Genomic DNA, 14469 nt, shown 5'->3' with positions numbered 1-14469 from the left:
TTAATCATAAGCCGCGCGAGGCCTCGAGTTGTTTCTCGGGCCGCTTTTCTGCGAAAGAGCCGCGGTGAGATGCTGTCGGGAGCTCGGGCAAACCCCCAAAACTCTAAATTTTGCTGAGCTGACCTTGATGGGCTTCAGTGAACGAAGCCTGGGGAATAAATATATATTGGGGAAGTTGGGCATCTGGAAGGACTTTTTGCAAAAACCAGGAGATGAGGAGGAAGGTGAACAAAGGCTTAGTGTTTGCATTGGGAAAACCCCAGCGGAGGGGAAAAGGTGCTAAAAAGAGTAAAGATATGGACTAATTGCTATGGAAAATGAGGAGTTAATAACCAACAGAAGGTAGAATGCTAACTGATGAAAGAGAATAATATAATTTAGAAACAATGTTAATCTCTTTGTTTGCTAAAAATGTATGAATTAGGAATTATTATGAATTAAAATGTATGAATTAAGGATTATTATTGGGCGACCTGCACCAGGGCCTCACAGGGAACAGTTTGTTCCCAATATCCCACCTAACCCTGCCCTCTTTCAGCTTGAGCTCATTCCCCCTTGTCCTGTCACTCTGTGTCCTTTGGAAAGCCCCTCTCCAGCCTTCCCGTAAGCCCCCTTTAGGTGCTGGAAAGCTGGGCATGAATATTTTAAAGTATTTTGATAGGGGGAAAAAAGTGTTGTATAATTTACTGCATTTTTAATACAGTTTTACTTTTTATTCTCACGCAGGCTCATCATTTCTGTGGTTGCTGCAGCCTGGCTAATTAACACGGGCTTTGGGAGGATGATTAAAGGAAGGCTCCGTGTATCTGCATTGTTCTGGTTTAATTGCTGCTCAAGCAATGATTCAGAGTTGGTTTTGGCAGTTGAGCAGCGTTTGTCTGGCACTGTGAAATTCCCTGTTTACATCCATGAGACTCGTCTGGTGTTGATGGGCAAAAAGCACGAGGATTTGTAACATTTTTAGCAGCAGGCTCATGGATGGAAGAGGTTTGGTTATGTGCCCTCCAAGGTTCTGGCTGAGGTGCTCAGGTGGTGCTGGTGATCACAGAGCCCACAGCTGGAGTGTCCCCACCTGGGGGGACAGAACTGGGTCTCGTGGCTGGTGCAGGGCAGGAGAAGAGGGAATCAGGCTGGAAGGAGCCCCTCACTCTGCAGGATCATTCCTACACCTCCCACTGCCTGAAGAAGAGCCTGAAGAAGAGCCCTCTCAGTGTAACCCACGTGAGACCCAGCCCAGAAGTGGCTGTGCCTGAAGCACACGAGGGCAGTGACAGGAGTGACCATGTAAGCAACTGCAGAGGAAAAACTCACCCACAAATGCTCCTCATAAGCCATGAAGGCAAACAAATGGAACCTGGAAAGTGGTTTTGTGCTGAGGACACTGATGGACTTCATTGGCCCTGAGCAGCCTCACCCAGACCTTCTCAGCAGCCCCAGTTCAGCTCAAGCTGAGTTTTCCACAGTCCTGGATTGACCTCAGACTGATGCCATCAGCAGCTTAGCTCCTGCAAGCACATTATAACCTGCAGCCACCCCTGTTTCCTGGCTGGGCTTTGGATCTGTGCTGTAGCCCTCTCACAGGTCCTGGCTCTGACCTCGTCTCCTTTGCTTCCTGGGTTTATTTACAAATGCGTGACATTAATCGTAAGGAAAAAGGAGTAAAACAGCAATTTGTATATGGAAAACCACTTCCAGAGACTAGAAAACTTTTCCAGAAATAGAGGCTGAAATTCCAAGCTTTATCCAGGCCTGGTGCTGTCTCTGTTCCTGAATAAACACATCTTTGATGTCACGGGCTGCATTTTATGACATCCCCTTAAAAAAGAAGTGACTAAAGAGAGAATAATGTGAAAGACAGCCAATTATTCCATAAATGTAAACTACATTAAGAAGTGGTGTATAACATTATATATTTATGGCCACAATTTTGTTCTGCTGTCACATAACAAAATGAATAATACATTAGTCCAAGGATTTGTCATTAAGTGAATTTCTATGTTGCCTTGCTATTAAAATATAAAACTCCTTGGTGGGTTTATGTGTGACATTAACATTAACCCTTTTCTGGGAGCATAAATAGGGTGGGTGAAGGTACTTTTAGGCTGGAAAATTGAATTTATAATTTTATAATTTGATTTTTAAGGTGAAACAATGCTAATCATAGTCATCGGAAAGATCTGAAGACATTCAGGAAGGTTTTTCTGTTAATGAGATGTGACAAATGCAGTTCTCTTCTAAGAGACAAACAACTCCTCAGTACAAAAAAAGGCAGGAACAGGAAGCAAATCCAGTGAAGAGCCATGAAGATGATTCAGAGTCCAACTGGAGGTGGCTCTGACCAACCTGTTCTGGCTCATCCTGCTTTGAGCAGAGGACTGGGCTTGGTGGTCACTGGAGATGCCTTCCAACCTCAGTCTGGCTCTGTGAAATGGTGCAATGAATAATTAAAAAAAAAAAATAATTAAAAGATGAGACTGTTCCTCATATGGTTAAAGTTAAGCTAAAGAATCCATTTAATGAAGATCAAGTGCCTCCTAAAAACATTTCTCAAGTTCATGGTATCTCCCTCTGGTTCCTGTGGCTTTCAATCTTTTTCCATGTTGTCTTTTTTTAATTCTGGTACCTCTGAGAAGAGAGAGGAACATCTATTTACAGCCTGACAAGGGAGACTAAAGGGTCAATCTAACATATGATTAGGAGAAAATTACCTGTATGGTTAAGGTCAGCTAGACTGGATATGGGATTTTCAGGCCCCAGCCTAAATTCTTTTCTTTTCCCATGAGTCCTGCTGAGGGGAAAAAAAGGAAACCCTGATCCAGTTAGTTGAGGGCGTGACTTTCTTGGTGTGGAGCCTTCCAGGTGTTGTGCAGAGCTCCCCATGTAGATGTACACGAGGAGTTTGCACCTTTCAAAGCTGAGATTAAACTTCCCTGAAATACCATTTATCTCAGAATGCATTTATCTGATTTTTTTTTTTCTATTTTCTCCTATTTGTCCCTAATGTAATTGGCAGCAAAATTGATTCGGCTTCCTGCTGAGTTGGACTTGAAAGGTGAACACTGAATTTTCTATTACTTGGGTTTAATGCAGTGTGAAGACCCCACAATTTGATAAATTCAGACCTGCTGGGGAAGAACTGGGGAACCCCATTTTGGACACAAAGGATCAGATCTTGTCTTGTGTTGCAGAGACTATTGGTTTGAATTTTGAGGTTATGAGAGAAAAGTGGTTTCTCTGCAATATGTTTGGAAAATTCAGGGAGTTGTTTTCCTACTGGGTCTCCTGCTGTGCCACGAGTGTGGAGCAGCAAGTTCTCAGGTTTGGGGGAAAAAAAGACGATGGGTATAGTGGTACCACCCAAAAAAACCAACAGCCATCCCACAAACAAACCCCAAGTAACCAAAAACTCCCCAAACCACGGAGAAACTGAAATAATGAAAATTTTGTGAGGATGGCCCAGGAGCAGCACAGGACAATATGAGCAGAGTGAGAAGCTGGAAGAGATGTTTCCTCCAAAAGGAGATGTTTGGGAGAGCGAAGGAGCACAAAGTCAGACACCAGAACAAACCAGTGATCTGTTGTCCTCTGTGTCTAAGGGAGTAGGGAAAAGGTCTCTGGCTAATGAGTAAATTCCTAATTGTGAGGTGTTGAAAAGCTGTGCTTAGGGAAGCAAATCAGAACAAACACGAGCTGTGCCTGGACTGACAGCTCTTGCCTCAGCAGAGGACGTGGGTGAGGTAACCTCGAGGATTTTCCAATCCTACATTTCTACAGTTTCACACTCTTATTTACATAAAGATTCTCTTCCATAAATCCAGCAAACAAACCTTTGCCTGGAAAGCCATTTCCATACCCCATTAGTGCTGTTATTAATTAATTTCAATAACTTATCCCATGAGGTGCTGCCTGTGTTCTGCTTGTCCCTGGCTGGTTTCCTTAAGCTCCCAGATAACTGCTGCTACTTAGCTCTGATTCCATTCTGAAATTAGCTTCTGGTGGAAGTATGTTCCTCTTCCAAAGCCTTGTGCTCATCTGAGGTGCAGCATTAACGATGGAAAGCTTATTAAGCACCTGAACAGATGTTTTAGTGGGTTTTAGTGTCTCCCTGTGTTATCTCCCCCCAGCCAAGAGGAGAGCCTGAGCTCCAGGAAGGCGTGAGCACCTTGTAGCACACGTAGCTCGACATAAATCCCCGTGTTCATTCCCAGTGTGGATCCCTGGTACGGATTAGCTGGTTTCATTAGCAGCCTCAGAGCCTGGCTGTTTAATATTAATAATCCCTGTTAGCCTATAGACTTAATTAGGGTGAGAAGCAGCTGGATGCTGGGCAGGGCCAGCCTTGGCTCCAGACCTGGCTCTGCCCTGACTGCTGAGCTCTTAACTGGGGGCAGCTGGGAACAGCACAGCCTCGTGGCTCCTTATCCCCCTCCTCCTTCCCGCCTCCAGGACCCTTTTAAAGGCTTCTGGCTCCCGATCAGGAGCTGGGAGTGTGGTTGGAGCAGTCCTTGTAGTCAGGCAGTTTTTCCTCTGCATGGGAGTAGCTGCCTTTGCTCCTCTGGGGTGAGTGTTCTTTGCCTTCTGCTCCCAGGGACAGAATACAGGGGTTGCTTGGGCTGTCAGCACCAGCCTGATTCATTTCTCCTGGCTGTCCTTACAAAAACTTGCTCAAGCCAAGGGCAGGTTTTGACCCGTTTGGGTGTTACAAAGCTGGAAAAACATCCAGGAATCTTAGAGGTGAAAAATGCAGCAGAGCTGCTCGAGTGCTCCTCAACTTGCAGAGCCTGTAACTGCAGTGGCACCAGTCCAGCACTCGATATTCCTCCTGGTGGAGGGTATGAGACCCCGGCAGCAGCAGAGCTCTGCAGCTCAATTAGCACAGTTCATAAACTATGCAGCTCAATTAAGAAAGCCCTGTCTGTGGAAAGCAAAGCAAATGGAAATGGATGCCTGAGGTAATAAAATATGCAGTTCAGTTGGAAGATGATGCAGGTGGTTAATGAAAGTGTTATCTGACATGCAAAATGGGAATGGGAGAGCGTGTGGAGAGGTAAAAAAGAGGTTGGGTGTGTCTGAGTTTGTCCATCGCAGCAGGGGAGGCTGTGGAGCATCTGAAGTGGCCTTTTTAGTTGTTTATGAGTATTTTGGAACCACCTCCAAAACAGCAGTGGCTGTGAAGAAATGAGTATCCAAAGTTTTTCTGTTCCTGATGTGCTGTATCCACAGGATGTGCAGCAGATGTTGTGGTGTTTGGTGATGCAGATGAGCCTTTGGAGCCCTGCAGCTGCCAGTGAGCTCTGGGTGTTGTACAGGGTAGGGCTGCCAGGCAATGCCCACCTACAAACCTGCCCAACCAACACCTGTAGGGCTGGGGGGGGGCCTGGCTCCTCAGAGACTTGGGTCAAATCCGAGAGTTTTTAGGGAAAACCTCTTTTAATTTCAGCAGGAGCTTTGACTCTGTCTGGTGCACAGGATTTGGCCTTTAGAATTAAACAGTTATTCTGAAAGTGTCAAACAGGATTGCTGTGCTTTGTAAATAATTGGGGAATAAGCAATGCCAAGTATGGGGGGGGAAAAAAGAGGAATAGTTGGTCAGAGAGGTTGTGGATTCCCCATCCCTGGAAGTGTCCAAGGCCAGGTTGGATGGGGCTTGGAGCAACCTGGGCTAGTGGAAGGTGTCCCTGACCGTGGTAGGGAGTGGCACTGGGTGGGTTTTAAGGTTCCTGCCAACCTAAACTAGTCTGGGATTCTATGATTTTAAAATAGTTTTAGTAATTAATATAGAATTTGATAGAAATATTAGTTTGATACCTAACATTTTTTATTTGGCTGTGGTTACAATCCTGGATAATCCACTTAGTGTATGAAACTATGCAAATACACTAAATATTGGGCTGCTGCCAGTCAAATGCATGGCCTAGAAATGCTTCTTCTTACCTGGTCCTATAGAAACCAAATACTACTACCTAAATGTCTGTGGCATTATCCACTTGTTTGCCAGGGACAGCATAAGGTAAAATCAGGAAATACCTGCTGGGAGAATAAAAGACTATTGATCCTTGCAATGGCAACAAGAATGTCTCCATTCATTTCAGTGAGCTTTTGAGAAGCCCTGGTACTTTTCCTGGAGTGAAATGTTTCATCCTCCCAGGAAGGGAAACACTGGGATGTGTAATCTGCAGGGTGGGGGGGGGGTGATCAAATTGGGGATCTCCTGTCGTGACAGAGGGGACACTGCAGCTGGTTCTACAGCCCTTGGGTGGAATTCCCAATATCTGTGAAAGCTGTGAATCAGTGAACTCGAAGGCATGTGATACATAAAGACCTTGCTTGCAAGGGAAACCCTTCCCTGGTTCCTCCAGGTGTTTGTGTCCAGCCTGATTCCAGCAGAATCAGGGATGTTGCTGCTTTTAAGAACGACTGGATTGGGGGACTGCTCATCCGTGTCTTGGCGGGACTTGGAGAGGCACAAAGCCACACATTTAAAGGACATTAATAGGTGATGCCCCATCCTGTGCTGACAAGGCCACGCCACCACCTCCTAGAGCATTTTAAACTTATTTACTGCACCACAGATTTCAGCTTCAGAACCTGGCAATTATTAGCCAAACCTGAGCCATTTGGAGGTGTGATCTGTGATTTCTGCCTTCTCCTTAGTTTTCCATGGCTGACTCTTGGCACACAGCAGATTTCTGGCCTCAAGACAAACTGCAGGGACACAAACCTGTTCTTCCCATTAGCTTTTTAAGTTGGTAGGTTGGGAGAGGGTGGGTTTTTCATGAATACCCTAAATTAAAGAGACTCCAGCCTGACTGTGAAATTAATAGAGCTATCAAAAGCCTCACTGTCATTATACAACAGTTGTTAATTATTTACAAGCAAACTTCTGCAAGAGCAGTATTGTATCTGTCAGCATTGTTATTACAGTTAAAGTGCTTTGTCTGGGTAGAAGATAACATGACTCATTTTGGTGAAATGCAATGAATATGGAATATTCTGTTTCTCTTCACCAATTAGTCAGAGGGAGAACAATGGCGTGTCTCTTTCCTAACAAGATGTTTGTTTTTAAGAGTCTAACAAAATAAATATTTTCAGGGCTTTGCTTACAAAGGGCGTAATTCATTGCAGCTATTATAATCAAAGTTAAAAGCTAAAACCAATTTGTTTTTTTTCTAGAATGGGGAAAAACAATTTTCATCAAGCAAATTCTCCTTTTTCAGCTGGTGGAAAATGCATGTGAGTCTTTTTATTATTATAGTATCTTGGTTTGTCTTATTATTTCAATGAAGGCTTTAAAGTTCATCCAAGTCCCTGGGCAGGGACACCTTCTACCATCCCAAGTTGCTCCAAGCCCTGTCCAGCCTGGCCTTGGACACTTCCAGGGATGGGGAATCCACTGCCTCTGGGTGATTTTGGTTGCTAATAAAGTCAAAAGGAGACTTGCAGTGAGCAAAGGAATGAACCTCTTAATTCCTGCTCTACAGTGACTTGATTGGTTACTGGATGCAGTGGTAAAATCCAAACCTCTCATTTATGCTCTCCTAGATCGTGCCACCCTTTGACATTTATTATTTTAAAATCTCTTGTTTGGAACATGATTTTTGGAGTGAGAATATTTATGTTCTACTACTATCTCAATTTTTTTACAGTCTCACAAGGGTAAGAGAGAAGCCAGCTGTGCCCTCTGTGTACTTACTAAGTTAAAGGGAAGCTGCAGAGAACACACAATTGCATTTTACTCAAAGAACAACAGCAATGACTTAACATCATTAAAAGAATGTGTTCACCCCCCATTAATTCTGTATTTGATTCAGAGGCTGTGGTGCAATGAACAGGAGCAAAAAAGCTATTTGGAGGAACTGCCCTCAAAGCTGAGGACTGATGTGGCTGACTGTGTATTCTGGGGAGCAGATCTTATAAAACTGTGTGGTTTAGAAGTTCTTTTAATATTAAAAAAGGCCTGACAAGAATGGTACAAACATTTCTCCTCATTATCTCTGGGCAAACAGCCTTTCCTTTCTCCCAGCAGTTGGCTGAGAGTGCCTGACCTTCCACTTGGCCCTTGTGAGTTGGTTTGTTTGATATTTCTTTGGCTGTTATTAGAAAAATGTCAGTGCTGGGGCACTCCCAGGGTGGCTTTGCTCCTGTGCCCTCCCAGGACAGGATCTGTTGGGATGTAGGGGATGTCTGAGTTAAGGCTGACTTGTTGGGAATCTGGGATTTCTTTAGCAGAGGGAAGTTAAGGGGAGAAGCATCCAGCCATGGTTAATGTGGAAGGGAAGCACAGTCAGGTGTGTGCAGAATGCCATGGAATGACTTAGAAATCATCCCTGCACTGCAGCTGCCAAGCTTTGGAGGTGTTCAGGTCCTGGGCACTGGTTCCTCCTGGGAAGGGCTGGCTGAAGGTCTGGGAGCTGGGGAGTTGCAATGGGTGTCAGGTGAAAGGATGTGTCTCCTCCAGTGTCCTGCTCCTTCCCGACTTTTCTTTTGGCTCCTGTTCCTCCAAAGATGCTGACGGGGTCCAGCCTTCCCACCAGCCTCTGAGAAGAGGCCCCATAAGTAATATTAACTTCTGCAATTTCCTTGTTACTCTTAAGCAGGTTATTAATTAACTGAATGTAACCACTGGCTGTTGATAAATCCTTTTAACTAATTCAAATTCCATATTGAGCCTGGAGCGTTTTCACTCGAGCTGCTGCTGGAGTTAAGCTGGGTGAGGAATTAGTCCTGAGCTGTTTTTGAGTGCAGGAGTTGGGGAAAACGGAGAGAAGACATTTGTTTGCTTGATTCCACATGACAACTCCAGGGTAACTGAACAGACTGTACGGTTGGGTTGACAGGGCTGTGCCAGCAGCCTCACATTCCAGAGGCAGGGGGATGGAAGGGGCACTGACAACTGCAATGGATCCCACCCGAATTTCTCCAAAGAGCGACAATTTACCTTCAATTATTAATGATTTTCAGAGGTTTCCCTTCTGAGAGGTATGAATAACTTAATGTGTGTTCATGTAACGTTTGCAATGATGAATAAATTAGTGCATGGGAAGAAACTGAGCAGCAGATCCAAGTATTAAATAATGGAAGAGGTTTTTGAGGAAATGTAGTCATTAACAGTGGGACTGTTGCTGGTTTTTCTCTGAGTTCTCAGTGGTTATTGGATGTAGAAATGTATTAGTGATGTTGGAAGTGCCACAGAAAGAAAAGCAGTGCCTGTGTGTGTGTGTGTGACAGCTGGACATGAACCTGCAGTGCTCCTGGATCATCCTGGGGCTCCCCTGGGTTTCCTTTCCCTCCCCTCACTTGGGGGCACTTTGTCCCCTGTGCTGCAGAATTAATGTCTTACTTTAGGGGGACTTTGACATGCTGGGAATACACTTGGTCCTATTAAATCGTGAGCTGAAGAGACACTGGAGTGGATTCCCAGGTACCTGGGAGGAACTTCAGGATGTTCAATGATTATTCAGTGGCTGCTGTTTCAGGGGACTTTGAGGTTCAGTGGTTGTGCATTTATTTATTTATTGCAAAAAAACCCAATTTACACTGCCAGTGGCATTTTTCATAACAGGGTTCCTGTATTCTGACCCTATCCTGTGGTCCCTCATGCTCTGCCTCCTTCACCCTTTAGACAGAAATACATATTATTCCCTTTGTAAAATGTTATAAGGATTCTTTTTCTGTAACATCACTACAGTCTTGAAAATATGTCACAGATATAAAAGCCTGTTAAGCAACACTTAAAACTGAGCAGCTTTTGAAAGCACCACCATGACAGTGAGTGAATTGGTGTTTGTTATGAAGCAATTTATTCCATCTTGGCAGCGTGTTGTTTAGTTTAGTGTAATATTTTAATATCATTAAGATATTTAGGCATGGGGCTCTTACAAGACAGATCTGTCTTCCTGATGTTAAAAAATGCTAAGTCTTATGAAGTGTTATATATAGCATTGGTGTGTGCTGAAACAGGAGGCAAACAGAAACCTTTGGGATTCCTTATGGGCTGAAAACTGAAGAAAGCTGTCTTGGCAGCACGTAAATATTTATAAAAAAATTGATCAAGTTATCTGTTTGCTGGGAAGTTCCGAAGTCCATTCTTCCCCCTCTGCATCAGTGGGTTCTGCCTGGATTATGCAGCCAAAATTGCCTCAGAGACGTGAAATCTGCTTCACTTCAAGCAGCCCTTGCCCCACAAAACCTGCAGAGCCAGGCAGTTTATCACGGGGGGAGTTATTTACCCACCTGGGAGGACACTGAACTTACTCTGGGCTGTGAGAGTGGTGCAGCCCTGGAACTCTGCTGGGAGGGATGAGCCTAAAAGGCTGTGTAATTCCTCTGATTCTTCTGCAGTTCCTCCACAAGGATTCTGCTTCCTTGTGTGGAAGAGCTGGATGTTGAGAGCAAGTCAGCCCACAGCTCCAAGACTGAGCGAGGTGTTTCATTAGTAAACCCCAGTTTTACCCCCAGCCTAATTAGTAGACTTCATAAGTTATTGTGTCATCATCTGGTCCAGCTCAGCATCCACGGGATTTCAGGACATGAAGTGAGGAAACCTGTCATGACAGAAAAAAAAAAAAATGAGAGGCTTGTAGGAAACAATGGTTGTCTTGTGGGAAGAGTTGGAATATGTGCAGCTGATCCCATGGGAACTGCTGTAGTCTGTTCACCCTGTGTGGAAATGATGCTCTTTCAATATAATCTTTAATCCTTTTCTTTCACTGAAAAATGTAAGGACTTTATTTCCAAATTTTGGAAGAGTGCTCTGTTTTAGTGAGTAAATGCTTTTCAAAAACAGTAATAATTAGATTTATTTTTATAACATGGAGGGGGGAAAGGTTCTCTGAAATATTTGTAATATTTTGTCCGTAAATTCCATATGTGAATGTTCTTGGGAAATGTATCCAGACCTTTTTTGTTCCCCTGGGTGGGCATGGGGGGGGGAAGGAAGTGTCCAACAGTCTTGGTGATATTAAAACTTCTGTAACTGTTTGAGACAGAAATTCCACAGAACAGATTTTTCCTGTGAGGTGGAGAGGAAGAATTTCAAGAGAAGGGAATTCTGCCTCAAATTCCAAGTTTTCCTTGGAGAGGCTTCTAATCTTCCTCCTATTCATGGAAAAGGAAAATAAAATGAAATATGCAGTTGTTGCAAACATTTCTCCCCACCCTCTGAGAGGATGGGAGTCCAAACCTTTCTCTGTTCACCCCGTGTGTGAAGAACATCACCAACCCCCCAGGGTTTGGCAGAGCTGCTGTCCTGGTCTTTATGGGACTGTGTCCTAACTGTTAAACCCTGTTTGGTAGAACCCTCAGTTGTGTTCCTGTGTATCCTGAGGTGTATTTCCAGTCTGCACACACAGTGCTGGAAAGGCAAAGAGTCTCTGATATTATTTTACTTCTGCTTTCCTGTAGCACCTTTCCTCTGAGGCACCCCAAGCCCTTCCCATACCCCCGTGTGCTCAGCATGGACACATGTCTGCCAGGTAAGGAAATGCATTTTATTGTTTCCTTTGCCTTTTTACAGATGCTCAAAGCCCTGGGCTCTGGTTTGCCCAAAGATCCCCACGGTAAAGCAAGACCTTTGGCCTCCCAACCCTTCAACACCAAACTCTCCATTTAAGGGGAATTTTCAGATCACTTCCCTCTCCCGTGTAATTCAAGTTCCTTTTTTTGACCCAGGTGCTCGTTTTACACCTTTTGGATTTCTTTCTTGAACGTTTCTTTAATCTTACCTTGTGTTCATCAAAGAGCTTTGGCACCTGTGCTGGCTTGGCCCCCGAGCAGGGAACGGGAATCTCCATATGGGAATTGTGCTGCAGCACTGGAGGAGAACCACGTGTGGTGTCCGTGGCAAACTGAGTGTCACAGAGGACAGGGGGGTTTGGGAAGTGCTGGGTTGGTTGGATTCACTCAGGAGCCCTGGCTGTGCCCTGGGTTTGGGGTATCCCTGAGCTCACTGCACCTCCAGCAAGTGAGCAAACCAGGAGATCCTCTGAGGTTCACTAAAGGTGAACTCTACTGGCTTGGGCTTCCTAAAATTCCTTAAATATAGTGAAGCTTTCCTTGATTTATGTTGCTTAGCATGGAATTAGATTAATAATATTATTGCACGGTTCTCTGAAGGTTGGATTTTGTTCATAAATAAAATTAGGCAACCAGATTTACATTTCTTTGGAAGCTAAGGAAAACAATTATTTTTTCGTAGAATTTCCTTCACTGAAAATATAAAAATTTTTATCCTCTCACTTCCTCTTTGGTTTAAAAGATATTTTTTCCTGTCCTTCTAATGTCATTCTGCAGGACCTGAGTTCCTGGTAAACTGGGAGACTCAGCCTTTTAGCTCAAAGTTCAATTGGCTTTTGGATGCCCTTAGGTCCAACTGCCCTTTTACATGGAATTTTTATTGTTAATCTTCTATTATTGGGGGAATTATTTTGCAAACAGACCAATTCAGTCTCTTCAAGCTCTGAAACCTGTCAGGCTGCCTTTCATTGTGATTGCTTGTGATAAGGAGCTTTGGTAAGAATGCTGTGCCTGCAGCAAGTGGAGACACTCACCTTGGAGGGGAACAGCTTCAAGGGCCCAGGGAACGTGTGGCTCTTTCAGCTTGTCATGAAAAGGGAAAGGAGGTGTTGGAAATCTGATCAAACCTTTGAATTAGATGTGGGACTGCACCAGGAACCAGTGGAAATGGCCTGTGTTATACACTGAGGCTTTTTTCCTGCCTAGAGCTGCTGCTTTCTTCCCCATGTTTTGGCTGTGGGAAGGTGTGGGTGGTGTGGAGTCGAGGTGAGGTGGCCTCAAAGTGATGGGACATCCCTAACCCTGAAGCAATTTAATCATCCAAACTGACCCTTTAAAAAAAAAAGGTAATTAAAAATGACACTTTTTAAGACACATGATTGTTTTCCCTTCTCCCCAGTGCCAGCTGCCCATTAGCAGCAAACAGCACAACCTTGCAGAGAGCAAGGAGATGCCGAAGGAACAATTTAATGCCTGTGCAAGGGAAGTGTTTTCAGCACTGTTGCACAGTGTAGGCATTAGGAAGACTTGCTATAATTCCGTTTCAAAGAGCTCATGGTAAGTCAATGATTTTCTGCACCGTCCTTAGTGCTGTCTATAAAACCCACATCAAAATGTCTGTTCAGGTGGAGATCAGGACCTTTCCTGTGCAGAAACACACTGAGCAGAGTACAGTCTGCCAAAGGCCAAGGATCACAGAACACCCCGAGCTGGAGGGGACCCACAAGGATCGTGGAGCCCAAATCCTGAGGAAGGGGCTGCTGAGTTTCAGAGCAGCTGATCAAAGGGAGGGTTCAGTGGATCTTCCTTCCTGGAGCATTTCTCTGCATTTCGTGGGCACGTTTCGTTGTGCTGCTTCTGAGAGTGATGTTAAAAGCCAAAGCAAACTTCAGCCCCTCTTCTGTGCTCATGTAAAGGTTACAGAACGACAGCATTGATTCCTCTGGCCAGAAATTCTCCTCTGTGGCAGGTCTGTTCACTTGTTCTTTTTCTTTCAAACAGCGTGAGCTTACCGAGGGTTTTTTTTTTACCTCCTTCCCAGGGAAGTATAGCTTTCACCAACACAGAGAGTTCTGTTTTCTCCATTAAAAACAACTGCCCTCAAGTGGAGCAGGCTTTTGTGTTTAGCCCTGGAAACAGAGCAGCTCATTCAGAGATAAGGCCTCTCTGCATTTGGGTTCCTGCAGTCACCTGACAGAGCCATGGGTAACTTTTAGGCTGCTTTATTCTGCATTCCTGACGTGCCTCCCTCCTGGCACTGCAATGAACAGCCTCGGGTTCAGTGCCTGCCACCCGAGCCCGGAGCTTTGTGCCCGCCGTGCCCTCCGATGCTGCCCGGGGTGGCAGGAGGGCAAAGCCAAGGGTCAGGCTTTGTCCCCAGAGCACCTTTTCCCCATCACCGAGGATGGCCGGGGGGAACCCTGAGCAGGTAAAACCATCACTTTGTGTCCGTGGCTTTTCCGGCTTTTATTTTTGAACTTGAGACTTGCTGAGAGCGAGAAGGGACGGGCTCGATCTGAGCTCACACCACCCCCGATCTGAGCTCACACCATCCCCGGCACTCGGGTGGGGGGTGCTTTGTGCCACCGGGGCTGCCAGGAGGGTCCCGCCTGTTTGTGCCTCGGGCTTTGCAGTCTCAGGAGCTCCTTTCTGCTTTTTGCGTTTGCTTTGCACGCGTTGAAATGACCACAGGAATCGTTTTGGCAACAGAAGGGACTGTTTTTTTTCTAAACGAGAGTCGTTATCTTCTCCATCTTGCTAATAATGGCTTTCTGGAGTCAAGGCACAACAAACAACCCAGAAAGCAAAGGAAGAGGCTTCACCCACCTCCTGGAGCTCTGCTCTGCTGCTGACCATGGAAAGGTGCTTTGTAACCCTTATCAGCTGGTCCAGTCACCAGCCTGCTCGGGTTATATTTATGCAGATGGAAAAGAACTTAAGTTTATTTATTAAGCT

At 45.0% G+C, this 14469-nt stretch overlaps 1 protein-coding gene across 1 annotated transcript in view; it reads left to right on the top strand.

The window, feature by feature from the left end:
* Positions 1 to 8702: 8702 nt before the first annotated feature.
* Positions 8703 to 14469, top strand: part of VEPH1 (ventricular zone expressed PH domain containing 1) — a 30551-nt gene continuing 24784 nt past the window's right edge. The window contains exons 1-2 of the mRNA XM_029962317.1: positions 8703 to 8979; positions 11404 to 11474. The gene's annotated coding sequence lies outside the window, so the exon portion shown is untranslated. The remainder of the gene's footprint in view (positions 8980 to 11403; positions 11475 to 14469) is intronic.

The sequence above is a fragment of the Manacus vitellinus genome, unplaced genomic scaffold (assembly GCF_001715985.3).
Source record: "Manacus vitellinus isolate BGI_N305 unplaced genomic scaffold, ASM171598v3 scaffold_45_pilon, whole genome shotgun sequence".
NCBI classification, from domain to species: domain Eukaryota; kingdom Metazoa; phylum Chordata; class Aves; order Passeriformes; family Pipridae; genus Manacus; species Manacus vitellinus.
This window is presented reverse-complemented; position numbering and strand designations above follow the sequence as displayed.